The sequence below is a fragment of the Cherax quadricarinatus genome, chromosome 6 (genome assembly GCF_038502225.1).
Source record: "Cherax quadricarinatus isolate ZL_2023a chromosome 6, ASM3850222v1, whole genome shotgun sequence".
NCBI lineage: Eukaryota > Metazoa > Arthropoda > Malacostraca > Decapoda > Parastacidae > Cherax > Cherax quadricarinatus.
The window spans coordinates 7,006,035-7,018,534 of NC_091297.1; positions in this window are offsets into that span (position 1 = coordinate 7,006,035).

Here is a 12,500-nt window from a genome sequence, read left to right on the forward strand (position 1 = left end):
TCTCTGTCTCTTGGTCTCTCAATCCCCCAAAGACAACAGGTTGAGCTCCTCTTGTCTCTCTGTTAACGTCTCACGTATTAAGATTTCGCCTAACAACGGATCCCTGTTGGTAAGATACATCTGCAACAGTCAGGTATCTACTGGAGATAAAGACACCTGACTCTTGCACATGTATCTTCCTTCATTAGCTGCTCGGTTTTTTTTTAGGGAACTGGGGAAATATGTAAATAAATTAAAGACGGAGCTTTGAATAAAAATGTGAATACAACTGAAAGTTAAGACACTTGTGCAACATCTGGATATCTTTATTGTAGACGTTTCGCCATCCAGTGACTTTATCAATACAGATTCTAGGACATAATTAGAAGACAGTAGAACTATATACAAAAGATGAGGTAATCAGTCCCTCAGCCTTGGAGTTAGTGTTGACAGCATCGTGGTGGAGGAGAATCTGGAGCAAAGACAAGAAGACTGGCGGTTATATAGGCGTCAGTGGATAAGGACGAGTAGCAGACGAGGGCAAAGTTACTGGTAGGCGGGATTCCTCAGTGGAAGTAGGTCCTACCCAAAGGGATGGGTTAGTAGTAGTAGCAGTGAAGAAGGTCTTGCAGATGTCCTCTGAACCAAGATTCCTATATAAGACGCCTATATAACCGCCAGTCTTCTTGCCTTTGCTCCAGATTCTCCTCCACCATGATGCTGTGAACACTAACTCCAAGGCTGAGGGACTGATTACCTCATCTTTTGTACATAGTTCTACTGTCTTCCTATTATGTCCTAGAATCTGTATTGATAAAGCCACTGGATGGCGAAACGTCTACAATAAAGATATCCAGATGTTGCACATGTGTCTTAACTTTCATATTGTCGGTATTTTATACCTGTCTTGCACAGGAATACAACTGTTGAAGGAATAAAAGTGGAAGACGTTTACTGTTGGGGCGACACTTCGTCCCGTTAAACGGGAAGTGAAGTGCCGTTTATGAGGAGGAAGAGGAAGATGGGGAAATTAAAAAAAAATTGCTGGGAAGACTAGGCTTGAAGTGTTGTTGGGAAGACTAGGCAAGAAGTGTTCTTGGGAAGACTAGGCTTGAAGTGTTGTTGGGAAGACTAGGCTTGAAGTGTTGTTGGGAAGACTAGGCTTGAAGTGTTGTTGGGAAGGCTAGGCTTGAAGTGTTGCTGGGAAGAAGAGGCTTGAAGTGTTGCTGGGAAGACTAGGCTTGAAGTGTTGATGGGAAGACTAGGCTTGAAGTGTTGATGGGAAGACTAGGTTTGAAGTGTTGTTGGGAAGCCTAGGCTTGAAGTGTTGTTGGGAAGACTAGGCTTGAAGTGTTGCTGGGAAGACTAGGCAAGAAGTGTTCTTGGGAAGACTAGGCTTGAAGTGTTGTTGGGAAGACTAGGCTTGAAGTGTTGTTGGGAAGACTAGGCTTGAAGTGTTGTTGGGAAGGCTAGGCTTGAAGTGTTGTTGGGAAGGCTAGGCTTGAAGTGTTGCTGGGAAGACTAGGCTTGAAGTGTTGTTGGGAAGACTAGGCTTGAAGTGTTGTTGGGAAGACTAGGCTTAAAGTGTTGATGGGAAGGCTAGGCTTGAAGTGTTGTTGGGAAGGCTAGGCTTGAAGTGTTGTTGGGAAGACTAGGCTTAAAGTGTTGATGGGAAGGCTAGGCTTGAAGTGTTGATGGGAAGGCTAGGCTTCAAGTGTTGATGGGAAGACTAGGCTTGAAGTGTTGTTGGGAAGGCTAGGCTTGAAGTGTTGTTGGGAAGATTAGGCTTGAAGTGTTGCTGGGAAGACTAGGCTTGAAGTGTTGTTGGGAAGACTAGGCTTCAAGTGTTGATGGGAAGACTAGGCTTGAAGTGTTGTTGGGAAGACTAGGCTTGAAGTGTTGTTGGGAAGACTAGGCTTCAAGTGTTGATGGGAAGAATAGGCTTGAAGTGTTGCTGGGAAGACTAGGCTTAAAGTGTTGATGGGAAGGCTAGGCTTGAAGTGTTGTTGGGAAGATTAGGCTTGAAGTGTTGCTGGGAAGACTAAGCTTTTAGTGTTGTTGGGAAGACTAAGCTTGAAGTGTTGTTGGGAAGACTAGGCTTGAAGTGTTGTTGGGAAGACTAGGCTTGAAGTGTTGTTGGGAAGGCTAGGCTTAAAGTGTTGGTGGGAAGTCTAGGCTTGAAGTGTTGCTGGGAAGTCTAGGCTTGAAGTGTTGCTGGGAAGACAAGGCTTTTAGTGTTGTTGGGAAGACTAAGCTTGAAGTGTTGTTGGGAAGACTAAGCTTGAAGTGTTGTTGGGAAGACTAGGCTTGAAGTGTTGTTGGGAAGGCTAGGCTTAAAGTGTTGTTGGGAAGTCGAGGCTTGAAGTGTTGCTGAGAAGACTAGGCTTGAAGTGTTGCTGGTAAGGCTAGGCTTGAAGCATTGCTAGTAAGACTAGGCTTGAAGTGTTAATGAGAAGGATAGGCTTTAAGCGTTGCTGGGAAGGCTAGGCTTGAAGTGTTGTTGAGAAGACTAGGCTTGAAGTGTTGCTGGGATGACTAGGCTTGAAGTGTTGTTGGGAAGCCTAGGCTTGAAGTGTTGCTGGGAAGACTAGGCTTGAAGTGTTGTTGGGATAACTAGGCTTGAAATGTTGCTGGGAAGAATAGGCTTGAAGTGTTGCTGGGAAGACTAAGATTAAAGTGTTGCTGGGAAGGCTAAGCTTGAAGTGTTGTTGGGAAGACTAGGCTTGAAGTGTTGCTGGGAAGACTAGGCTTGAAGTGTTGTTGGGAAGACTAAGCTTTTAGTGTTGTTGGGAAGACTAGGCTTGAAGTGTTGTTGGGAAGATAGGCTTGAAGTGTTGTTGGGAAGACTAGGCTTGAAGTGTTGTTGGGAAGATAGGCTTGAAGTGTTGTTGGGAAGGCTAGGCTTGAAGTGTTGTTGGGAAGACTAGGCTTGAAGTGTTGTTGGGAAGACTAGGCTTGAAGTGTTGTTGGGAAGGCTAGGTTTGAAGTGTTGCTGGGAAGACTAGGCTTGAAGTGTTGTTGGGAAGGCTAAACCTGAAGTGTTGTTGGGAAGACTAGGCTTGAAGTGTTGCTGGGAAGACTAGGCTTGAAGTGTTGTTGGGATAACTAGGCTTGAAATGTTGCTGGGAAGAATAGGCTTGAAGTGTTGCTGGGAAGACTAAGATTAAAGTGTTGCTGGGAAGGCTAAGCTTGAAGTGTTGTTGGGAAGACTAGGCTTGAAGTGTTGCTGGGAAGACTAGGCTTGAAGTGTTGTTGGGAAGACTAGGCTTTTAGTGTTGTTGGGAAGACTAGGCTTGAAGTGTTGTTGGGAAGATAGGCTTGAAGTGTTGTTGGGAAGACTAGGCTTGAAGTGTTGTTGGGAAGATAGGCTTGAAGTGTTGTTGGGAAGGCTAGGATTGAAGTGTTGTTGGGAAGACTAGGCTTGAAGTGTTGTTGGGAAGACTAGGCTTGAAGTGTTGTTGGGAAGGCTAGGCTTGAAGTGTTGCTGGGAAGACTAGGCTTGAAGTGTTGTTGGGAAGGCTAAACCTGAAGTGTTGTTGGGAAGACTAGGCTTGAAGTGTTGTTGGAAAGGCTAGGCTTGAAGTGTTGTTGGGAAGGCTAGGCTTGAAGTGTTGTTGGGATGACTAGGCTTGAAGTTTTGCTGGGAAGACTAGGTTTAAAGTGTTGTTGGGAAGACTAGGCTTGAAGTGTTGCTGGGAAGACTAGGCTTGAAGTGTTGCTGGGAAGGCTAGGCTTGAAGTATTGCTAGTAAGACTAGGCTTGAAGTGTTAATGGGAAGGATAGGCTTTAAGCGTTGCTTGGAAGGCTAGGCTTGAAGTGTTGTTGGGAAGACTAGGCTTGAAGTGTTGCTGGGAAGACTAGGCTTGAAGTGTTGCTGGGAAGACTAGGCTTGAAGTGTTGTTGGGAAGGCTAGGCTTGAAGTGTTGCTGGGATGACTAGGCTTGAAGTGTTGTTGGGAAGCCTAGGCTTGAAGTGTTGCTGGGAAGACTAGGCTTGAAGTCTTGTTGGGAAGACTAGGCTTGAAGTGTTGCTGGGAAGAATAGGCTTGAAGTGTTGCTGGGAAGACTAGGCTTAAAGTGTTGCTGGGAAGGCTAGGCTTGAAGTGTTGTTGGGAAGACTAGGCTTGAAGTGTTGCTGGGAAGATTAGGCTTGAAGTGTTGTTGGGAAGACTAGGCTTTTAGTATTGTTGGGAAGACTAGGCTTGAAGTGTTGTTGGGAAGACTAGGCTTGAAGTGTTGATGGGAAGATTAGGCTTGAAGTGTTGCTGGGAAGACTAGGCTTGAAGTGTTGTTGGAAAGACTAGGCTTGAAGAGTTGTTGGAAAGACTAAGCTTGAAGTGTTGTTTGGAAGACTAGGCTTGAAGTGTTGTTGGGAAGACAAGGCTTGAAGTGTTGCTGGGAAGACTAGGCTTGAAGTGTTGTTGGGAAGGCTAGGCTTGAAGTGTTGCTGGGAAGACTAGGCTTGAAGTGTTGTTGGGAAGGCTAGGCTTGAAGTGTTGTTGATAAGACTAGGCTTGAAGTGTTGCCGGGAAGACTAGGCTTGAAGTGTTGCTGGGAAGGCTAAGCTTGAAGTGTTGTTGGGAAGACTAGGCTTGAAGTGTTGCTGGGAAGACTAGGCTTGAAGTGTTGTTAGGAAGACTAGGCTTTTAGTGTTGTTGGGAAGACTAGGCTTGAAGTGTTGTTGGGAAGACTAGGCTTGAAGTGTTGATGGGAAGATTAGGCTTGAAGTGTTGCTGGGAAGACTAGGCTTGAAGTGTTGTTGGAAAGACTAGGCTTGAAGAGTTGTTGGAAAGACTAAGCTTGAAGTGTTGTTTGGAAGACTAGGCTTGAAGTGTTGTTGGGAAGACTAGGCTTGAAGTGTTGCTGGGAAGACTAGGCTTGAAGTGTTGTTGGGAAGGCTAGGCTTGAAGTGTTGCTGGGAAGACTAGGCTTGAAGTGTTGTTGGGAAGGCTAGGCTTGAAGTGTTGTTGGGAAGATAGGCTTGAAGTGTTGCTGGGAAGACTAGGCTTGAAGTGTTGCTGGGAAGGCTAAGCTTGAAGTGTTGTTGGGAAGACTAGGCTTGAAGTGTTGCTGGGAAGACTAGGCTTGAAGTGTTGTTGGGAAGACTAGGCTTTTAGTGTTGTTGGGAAGACTAGGCTTGAAGTGTTGTTGGGAAGATAGGCTTGAAGTGTTGTTGGGAAGGCTAGGCTTGAAGTGTTGTTGGGAAGACTAGGCTTGAAGTGTTGTTGGGAAGACTAGGCTTGAAGTGTTGTAGGGAAGGCTAGGCTTGAAGTGTTGCTGGGAAGACTAGGCTTGAAGTGTTGTTGGGAAGGCTAAACCTGAAGTGTTGTTGGGAAGACTAGGCTTGAAGTGTTGTTGGAAAGGCTAGGCTTGAAGTGTTGTTGGGAAGGCTAGGCTTGAAGTGTTGTTGGGATGACTAGGCTTGAAGTGTTGCTGGGAAGACTAGGTTTAAAGTGTTGCTGGGAAGGCTAGGCTTGAAGTATTGCAAGTAAGATTAGGCTTGAAGTGTTAATGGGAAGGATAGGCTTTAAGCGTTGCTGGGAAGGCTAGGCTTGAAGTGTTGTTGGGAAGACTAGGCTTGAAGTGTTGCTGGGAAGACTAGGCTTGAAGTGTTGCTGGGAAGACTAGGCTTGAAGTGTTGTTGGGAAGGCTAGGCTTGAAGTGTTGCTGGGATGACTAGGCTTGAAGTGTTGTTGGGAAGCCTAGGCTTGAAGTGTTGCTGGGAAGACTAGGCTTGAAGTGTTGTTGGGAAGACTAGGCTTGAAGTGTTGCTGGGAAGAATAGACTTGAAGTGTTGCTGGGAAGACTAGGCTTAAAGTGTTGCTGGGAAGGCTAGGCTTGAAGTGTTGTTGGGAAGACTAGGCTTGAACTGTTGCTGGGAAGATTAGGATTGAAGTGTTGTTGGGAAGACTAGGCTTTTAGTGTTGTTGGGAAGACTAGGCTTAAAGTGTTGTTGGGAAGACTAGGCTTGAAGTGTTGATGGGAAGATTAGGCTTGAAGTGTTGCTGGGAAGACTAGGCTTGAAGTGTTGTTGGAAAGACTAGGCTTGAAGAGTTGTTGGAAAGACTAAGCTTGAAGTGTTGTTTGGAAGACTAGGCTTGAAGTGTTGTTGGGAAGACTAGGCTTGAAGTGTTGCTGGGAAGACTAGGCTTGAAGTGTTGTTGGGAAGGCTAGGCTTGAAGTGTTGCTGGGAAGACTAGGCTTGAAGTGTTGTTGGGAAGGCTAGGCTTGAAGTGTTGTTGGGAAGACTAGGCTTGAAGTGTTGCTGGGAAGACTAGGCTTGAAGTGTTGCTGGGAAGGCTAAGCTTGAAGTGTTGTTGGGAAGACTAGGCTTGAAGTGTTGCTGGGAAGACTAGGCTTGAAGTGTTGTTGGGAAGACTAGGCTTTTAGTGTTGTTGGGAAGACTAGGCTTGAAGTGTTGTTGGGAAGACTAGGCTTGAAGTGTTGATGGGAAGATTAGGCTTGAAGTGTTGCTGGGAAGACTAGGCTTGAAGTGTTGTTGGAAAGACTAGGCTTGAAGAGTTGTTGGAAAGACTAAGCTTGAAGTGTTGTTTGGAAGACTAGGCTTGAAGTGTTGTTGGGAAGACTAGGCTTGAAGTGTTGCTGGGAAGACTAGGCTTGAAGTGTTGTTGGGAAGGCTAGGCTTGAAGTGTTGCTGGGAAGACTAGGCTTGAAGTGTTGTTGGGAAGGCTAGGCTTGAAGTGTTGTTGGGAAGACTAGGCTTGAAGTGTTGCTGGGAAGACTAGGCTTGAAGTGTTGCTGGGAAGGCTAAGCTTGAAGTGTTGTTGGGAAAACTAGGCTTGAAGTGTTGCTGGGAAGACTAGGCTTGAAGTGTTGTTGGGAAGACTAGGCTTTTAGTGTTGTTGGGAAGACTAGGCTTGAAGTGTTGTTGGGAAGATAGGCTTGAAGTGTTGTTGGGAAGGCTAGGCTTGAAGTGTTGTTGGGAAGACTAGGCTTGAAGTGTTGTTGGGAAGACTAGGCTTGAAGTGTTGTAGGGAAGGCTAGGCTTGAAGTGTTGCTGGGAAGACTAGGCTTGAAGTGTTGTTGGGAAGGCTAAACCTGAAGTGTTGTTGGGAAGACTAGGCTTGAAGTGTTGTTGGAAAGGCTAGGCTTGAAGTGTTGTTGGGAAGGCTAGGCTTGAAGTGTTGTTGGGATGACTAGGCTTGAAGTGTTGCTGGGAAGACTAGGTTTAAAGTGTTGTTGGGAAGACTAGGCTTGAAGTGTTGCTGGGAAGACTAGGCTTGAAGTGTTGCTGGGAAGGCTAGGCTTGAAGTATTGCTAGTAAGACTAGGCTTGAAGTGTTAATGGGAAGGATAGGCTTTAAGCGTTGCTGGGAAGGCTAGGCTTGAAGTGTTGTTGGGAAGACTAGGCTTGAAGTGTTGCTGGGAAGACTAGGCTTGAAGTGTTGCTGGGAAGACTAGGCTTGAAGTGTTGTTGGGAAGGCTAGGCTTGAAGTGTTGCTGGGATGACTAGGCTTGAAGTGTTGTTGGGAAGCCTAGGCTTGAAGTGTTGCTGGGAAGACTAGGCTTGAAGTGTTGTTGGGAAGACTAGGCTTGAAGTGTTGCTGGGAAGAATAGGCTTGAAGTGTTGCTGGGAAAACTAGGCTTAAAGTGTTGCTGGGAAGGCTAGGCTTGAAGTGTTGTTGGGAAGACTAGGCTTGAAGTGTTGCTGGGAAGATTAGGCTTGAAGTGTTGTTGGGAAGACTAGGCTTTTAGTGTTGTTGGGAAGACTAGGCTTGAAGTGTTGTTGGGAAGACTAGGCTTGAAGTGTTGATGGGAAGATTAGGCTTGAAGTGTTGCTGGGAAGACTAGGCTTGAAGTGTTGTTGGAAAGACTAGGCTTGAAGAGTTGTTGGAAAGACTAAGCTTGAAGTGTTGTTTGGAAGACTAGGCTTGAAGTGTTGTTGGGAAGACTAGGCTTGAAGTGTTGCTGGGAAGACTAGGCTTGAAGTGTTGTTGGGAAGGCTAGGCTTGAAGTGTTGCTGGGAAGACTAGGCTTGAAGTGTTGTTGGGAAGGCTAGGCTTGAAGTGTTGTTGGGAAGACTAGGCTTGAAGTGTTGCTGGGAAGACTAGGCTTGAAGTGTTGCTGGGAAGACTGGGCTTGAAGTGTTGTTGGGAAGACTAGGCTTGATGTGTTGTTGGGAAGACTAGACTTGAAGTGTTGTTGGGAAGAATAGGCTTGAAGTGTTGCTGGAAAGACTATGCTTGAAGTGTTCTTGGGAAGACTAGGCTTGAAGTGTTGCTGGGAAGACTATGCTTGAAGTGTTGTTGGGAAGGCTAGGCTTGAAGTGTTGCTGGGATAACAAGGCTTGAAGAGTTGTTGGGAAGCCTAGGCTTGAAGCGTTGCTGGGAAGACTAGGCTTGAAGTGTTGTTGGGAAGACTAGGATTGAAGTGTTGCTGGGAAGAATAGGCTTGAAGTGTTGCTGGGAAGACTAGGCTTAAAGTGTTGCTGGAAGACTAGGCTTGAAGTGTTGCTGGGAAGACTAGGCTTGAAGTGTTACTGGGAAGGCTAGGCTTAAAGTGTTGTTGGGAAGCTAGGCTTGAAGTGTTGCTGGGAAGACTAGGCTTGAAGTGTTGTTGGGAAGATTAGGCTTGAAGTGTTGTTGGGAAGACTAGGCTTGAAGTGTTGTTAGGAAGACTAGGCTTGAAGTGTTGTTGGGAAGACTAGGCTTGAAGTGTTGTTGGGAAGACTAGGCTTGAAGTGTTCCTGGGAAGGGTAGGCTTGAAGTATTGCTAGGAAGACTAGGCTTGAAGTATTGCTAGGAAGACTAGGCTTGAAGTATTGCTAGGAAGACTAGGCTTGAAGTATTGCTAGGAAGACTAGGCTTGAAGTATTGCTAGGAAGACTAGGCTTGATGTGTTGCTGGGAATGGTAGGCTTGAAGTATTGCTAGGAAGACTAGGCTTGAAGTATTGCTGGGAAGGCTAGGCTTGAAGTGTTGCTTGGAAGGCTAGGCTTGAAGTATTGCTAGGAAGACTAGGCTTGAAGTATTAATTTGAAAACTAGGCTTTAAATGTTGCTGGGAAGGCTAGGCTTGAAGTATTGCTAGGAAGACTAGGTTTGAAGTATTGCTTGGAAGACTAGGCTTGTAGTATTGCTAGGAAGACTAGGCTTGAAGTGTTCCTGGGGAGGGTAGGCTTGAAGTATTGCTAGGAAGACTAGGCTTGAAGTATTGCTAGAAAGACTAGGCTTGAAGTGTTGCTGGGAAGGCTAGGCTTGAAGTGTTGTTGGGAAGGCTAGGCTTGAAGTGTTGTTGGGAAGACTAGGCTTGAAGTGTAGTTGGGAAGACTAGGCTTGAAATGTTGTTGGGAAGACTAGGCTTGAAGTGTTGCTAGGAAGACTAGGCTTGAAGTGTTGTTGGGAAGACTAGGCTTGAAGTGTTGTTAGGAAGACTAGGCTTGAAGTGTTGTTGGGAAGACTAGGCTTGAAGTGTTGTTGGGAAGACTAGGCTTGAAGAGTTCCTGGGAAGGGTAGGCTTGAAGTATTGCTAGGAAGACTAGGCTTGAAGTATTGCTAGGAAGACTAGGCTTGAAGTATTGCTAGGAAGACTAAACCTGAAGTATTGCTAGGAAGACTAGGCTTGATATGTTGCTGGGAAGGGTAGGCTTGAAGTATTGCTAGGATGACTAGGCTTGAAGTAATGCTAGGAAGTCTAGGCTTGAAGTATTGCTGGGAAGGCTAGGTTTGAAGTGTTGTTGGGAATGCTAGGCTTGAAGTGTTGCTGGGAAGACTAGGCTTGAAGTATTAGGAAGATTAGGCTTTAAGTATTGCTAGGAAGATTGGGCTTGAAGTATTGCTAGGAAGACTAGGCTTGAAGTGTTCCTGGGGAGGGTAGGCTTGAAGTATTGCTAGGAAGACTAGGCTTGAAGTATTGCTAGGAAGACTAGGCTTGAAGTATTGCTAGGAAGACTAGGCTTGAAGTGTTGCTGGGAAGACTAGGCTTGAAGTGTTGTTGGGAAGGCTAGGCTTGAAGTGTTGCTGGGAAGACTAGGCTTGAAGTGTTGTTGGGAAGACTAGGCTTGAAGTGTTGCTGGGAATGCTAGGCTTGAAGTATTGCTAGTAATACTAGGCTTGAAGTGTTGCTGGGAAGACTAGGCTTGAAGTGTTGCTGGGAACACTAGGCTTGAAGTGTTGTTGGGAAGATTAGGCTTGAAGTGTTGTTGGGAAGACTAAGCTTGAAGTGTTGTTTGGAAGACTAGGCTTGATGTGTTGCTGGGAAGACTAGGCTTAAAGTGTTGCTGGGAAGACTAGGCTTGAAGTATTGCTAGGAAGACTAGGCTTGAAGTATTGCTAGGAAGACTAGGCTTGAAGATTGCTAGGAAGACTAGTCTTGAAGTATTGCTAGGAAGACTAGGCTTGAAGTGTTGCTGGGAAGACTAGGCTTGAAGTGTTGTTGGGAAGGCTAGGCTTGAAGTGTTGCTGGGAAGACTAGGCTTGAAGTGTTGTTGGGAAAACTAGGATTGAAGTGTTGCTGGGAATGCTAGGCTTGAAGTATTGCTAGTAATACTAGGCTTGAAGTGTTGCTGGGAAGACTAGGCTTGAAGTGTTGCTGGGAACACTAGGCTTGAAGTGTTGCTGGGAAGATTAGGCTTGAAGTGTTGTTGGGAAGACTAAGCTTGAAGTGTTGTTTGGAAGACTAGGCTTGATGTGTTGCTGGGAAGACTAGGCTTAAAGTGTTGCTGGGAAGACTAGGCTTGAAGTGTTGTTGGGAAGACTAGGCTTGAAGTGTTGTTAGGAAGATTAGGCTTGAAGTGTTCCTGGGAAGGGTAGGCTTGAAGTATTGCTAGGAAGACTAGGCTTGAAGTATTGCTAGGAAGACTAGGCTTGAAGTATTGCTAGGAAGACTAGGCTTGATGTGTTGCTGGGAAGAGTAGGCTTGAAGTATTGCTAGGAAGACTAGGCTTGAAGTATTGCTAGGAAGACTAGGCTTGAAGTATTGCTGGGAAGGCTAGGCTTGAAGTGTTGCTTGGAAGGCTAGGCTTGAAGTAATGCTAGGAAGACTAGGCTTGAAGAGTTGCTGGGAAGACTAGGCTTGAAGTGTTGTTGGGAAGGCTAGGCTTGAAGTGTTGCTGGGAAGATTAGGCTTGAAGTGTTGTTGGGAAGACTAGGCTTGAAGTGTTGTATGGAAGACTAGGCTTGATGTGTTGCTGGGAAGACTAGTCTTAAAGTGTTGCTGGGAAGACTAGGCTTGAAGTGTTGCTAGGAAGACTAGGCTTGATGTATTGCTAGGAAGACTAGGCTTTAAGTGTTACTAGGAAGACTGGGCTTGAAGTGTTGATGGGATGGCTAGACTTTAAGTATTGCTAGGAAGACTGGGCTTGAAGTATTGCTAGGAAGACTAAGCCTGAAGTGTTGATTGGAAGATTAGGCTTGAAGTGTTGATGGGATGGCTAGGCTTGAAGTGTTGTTGGGAAGACTATTCTTGAAGTGTTGCTGGGAAGGCTAGGCTTGAAGTGTTGCTGGGAAGACTAGGCTTGAAGTGTTGCTGGGAATATTAGGCTTGAAGTGTTGCTGGGAAGACTAGGCTTGAGGTGTTGCTGGGACTATTAGGCTTGAAGTGTTGCTGGGAAGACTAGGCTTCAAGGCAGAACTTGCTAACACTGTAGACAGAGTGAAACATGACTTAGTCAAGTTCTACACAGATCGATTCGTTCTGAGAATTAAAGCCTCGTCTACATACTGCGTCTTCACTTAATCTTGGCAATACCATTTAGATGTTATGCCTACAAATACATAACCATCACTCCGTATACACTGCTAAGTGTATGTTTTTCGGTGTGTATACACTGATAGGTGTTTATATATATATATATATATATATATATATATATATATATATATATATATATATATATATATATATATATATATATACATAATATATAATATATTTATATATGGAGCAGGGGGAGAGAGAGGATCTAGTAGCGACCAGTAAAGAGGCGGGGCCAGGAGCAATGACTCGACCCCTGCAACCACAAAGAGGTTAATACACACACACAAACCAAAAAAAAAACGATGGAAATTCACCCTTATCAACAAGAAAATAATCACTTTGGACATCCATTAAACACTGATAACAAGTAGAAAAGTTGAAGAATATACATTTTTCCAGTGCACCGGAATAATTATCATTGGTATGACCCTTGTAGGTTTAGTGCTTCTATTTGATTATAATAATGATGTAATGAGTGGCACAGCAAGAGTGATGACCAGTGATTGATGGAGACGCCTGATAAACAAAGGGAATAATGGAATAATTACTCCATTATAAATAATAATTGATAATGAAGTGACAGCTGTTACGCCAACAATTAATTAATTATTTTATGAGAAGAAATTTAGGAGTGATAATTGAGGCGAGAAAATATTTAATTTTTATTACCACAAGGGCCGTCTCCCACCAAGGCAGGGTGGCCAGAAAAACTTTCACCATCATTCACTCCATCACTGTCTTGCCAGAGATATGCTTTACACTACAGTTATAAAACTGTAACATTAACACCCCTCCTTCAGAGTGCAG